General features: G+C 48.2%; 1 non-coding gene across 1 annotated transcript in view; it reads right to left on the bottom strand.

The window, feature by feature from the left end:
* LOC143472655 (small subunit ribosomal RNA) overlaps positions 1-861 on the bottom strand; it is a 1808-nt gene extending 947 nt beyond the window's left edge. Inside the window, exon 1 of the ribosomal RNA XR_013119992.1 lies at positions 1-861. This exon is cut by the window's left edge and continues 947 nt beyond it. This is a non-coding gene — a ribosomal RNA (small subunit ribosomal RNA).
* Between the last annotated feature and the right edge of the window lie 1639 nt (positions 862-2500).

The following is a 2500-nucleotide window of genomic DNA, read 5'->3' as shown; positions in this document are numbered from 1 at the left end:
ATTACCTCGCGCTCCGAAAACCAACAAAATAGAACCGAGGTCCTATTCCATTATTCCATGCACCATTATTCAGGCGAACCGCCTGCTTTGAACACTCTAATTTTTTCAAAGTAAACGTTCCGGCCGCCGCCAACACTCAGTCAAGAGCACCGACGGTGAACCGAAGGTGAGGCCGGGCACGCCAGTACACGCCTTGCGACGGACCGACGGCCCGAGCCCAAAATCCAACTACGAGCTTTTTAACCGCAACAACTTAAATATACACTTTTGGAGCTGGAATTACCGCGGCTGCTGGCACCAGACTTGCCCTCCAATGGATACTCGTTAAAAGTTTTAGAGTGTACTCATTCCAATTACAGGGCCTCGTTAGAGTCCTGCATTGTTATTTTTCGTCACTACCTCCCCGCGTCGGGAATGGGTAATTTGCGCGCCTGCTGCCTTCCTTGGAAGTGGTAGCCGTTTCTCAGGCTCCCTCTCCGGAATCGAACCCTGATTCCCCGTCACCCGTAAGAACCTCGGTAGGCAGATACCGTACCGACGAAAGTTGATAGGGCAGACACTTGAATGATTTGTCGCCGGTGCAAGACCGTGCGATCCGCAAAGTTATCCAGAGTCACCAACGAGCACGGGCCGAGGCCCGGTCGGTTTTTGGTCTGATAAATGCACGCCTCCGTGAGTCGGCGCTTTTCGCATGTATTAGCTCTAGAATTACCACAGTTATCCAAGTAACACGTACGATCAAATGAACCATAACTGATTTAATGAGCCATTCGCAGTTTCACTGTACGAGAGCTCGTACTTACACTTGCATGGCTTAATCTTTGAGACAAGCATATGACTACTGGCAGGATCAACCAGGTAGCTATTCGCAGCAAACGAGGCTGCTGCGGGACGACGGGCGCCCCGCGTTTCTTTTCACACGTTCTCCGTGTACATCGCTACTCAAACACTACGCTCGCGGCTTGCACGAGCTCCGAAAACCGTCAATTCCGGACGCTGCCCGGCGATTCGAGTGCAATACTCGCGCCGAGGCACGCCGATAGCTTGCCACTGGATCCGACAGACCGCTCAAAACCCCGGCTAAGCATGGGCGACCGCGCGAACAGCATTACATCTGCCCATCGTGCCCGACGCCAACCGAGATCGATTCTGCTTCGATTCGCACTCGCGCGCGCATTCGCTCACACGACTGCCTGCTCCCTCATAGTAGTCACAGAATCCTGCATCGCCATGGTACCCCAGAACGGCCTCGGGATCGCGCGAGCTCGCGGCCGGATTTGGAGTTTGGGAAGGTGCGTGGCCGCTTGCCGTGGCCGCCGAACCGCGCCCCGGCCGGGCACTGCGCGCAACTCGAACGTTTGGACTCTGAAAATATTTCCCAACGTTTGGACTTTAACTTTTTGTCGAGACTTGAAAAAATTTCAGAGTCCAAACATCGACCCGCGGCAAAAACTTTTCCGAGGTCGAAAAATCCGCGCTCGGTCAAGAGAATATGCGCGGCCTGGGCGTTTGGACTCTAACATTTTTTGGAGTGGATGGGAAAAATTTTCAGAGTCCACAACACCGACCCGCGCGTGATGCTCTCCCGAGTTCGGAAAATCCGCGCCAGGTGAAAGCTATGCGCGCGACCTGGTCGTTTGGACTCTAAAAAATTTTCAAGTCTCATCACACCAACAAAAAGTTAAAGTCCAAACACCGACTCGCGGCTAAAGCTCTTCCGACTTGGGAAAATCCGCGGCGGGTGAGGGCTATCCGCGCGACCTGGGCGTTTGGACTTTAACATTTTTTTGGTGTGAATCGACTTGATAAAATTAATCTAATGCCATACAGTGTCAAAGTGCACAATTTTAATCGATATAATCATAACAATATATGTCATACAACAAAATCATCAAATGATCATCAAGCAGCATTGCAAAGCTACGTGAGTCAATGCAAGGCAATGACAACGTATTTATCAATTAAAGTTATTTAATTGTACAAAGTTATTGTTAAATTATAAAATAAAATTAAATTAAATGAAATTAAATTGAAGAGCTCAATTACGACAATGTAACAGAGTGTCATACAAAATATATTGAATCACACACGTCCAAACGCTAAAGAAATATATCAAATGCACTCACCTGCCAGTCACCGTTTTGGGTAACTCAGAATAGACCGTCTTTCGTCGGGAATTGAGTTGATCATTGATCATTGAACATTGCAGTAGGAATAGGTTTAAGCGGAATAATAATAGCGGAAGGCTGATGCTCCAGGTAAATGTTTGCTTCGCTCATAATACTGAAAGGAAAAAAATTTGTGAGCAAGCAGTGCCGCAGGGAAGAATGCGATGGCAAAACGGACGCGTTGTGGAAATTATGGTAGTCCGAGGGCGCCAACTAGCGACCAAAAAAGAAACACATTACGGTCGCTAGAGGAAAAATGCAAATAAATAGCAATTCAATCTTCCATGCTTGTATGTATGTATGTATGTATGTATGTATGTATGTATGTATGT

Source organism: Clavelina lepadiformis, unplaced genomic scaffold, assembly GCF_947623445.1.
Source record: "Clavelina lepadiformis unplaced genomic scaffold, kaClaLepa1.1 scaffold_133, whole genome shotgun sequence".
In the NCBI taxonomy this organism is placed as follows: Eukaryota; Metazoa; Chordata; class Ascidiacea; order Aplousobranchia; family Clavelinidae; genus Clavelina; species Clavelina lepadiformis.
This window is presented reverse-complemented; position numbering and strand designations above follow the sequence as displayed.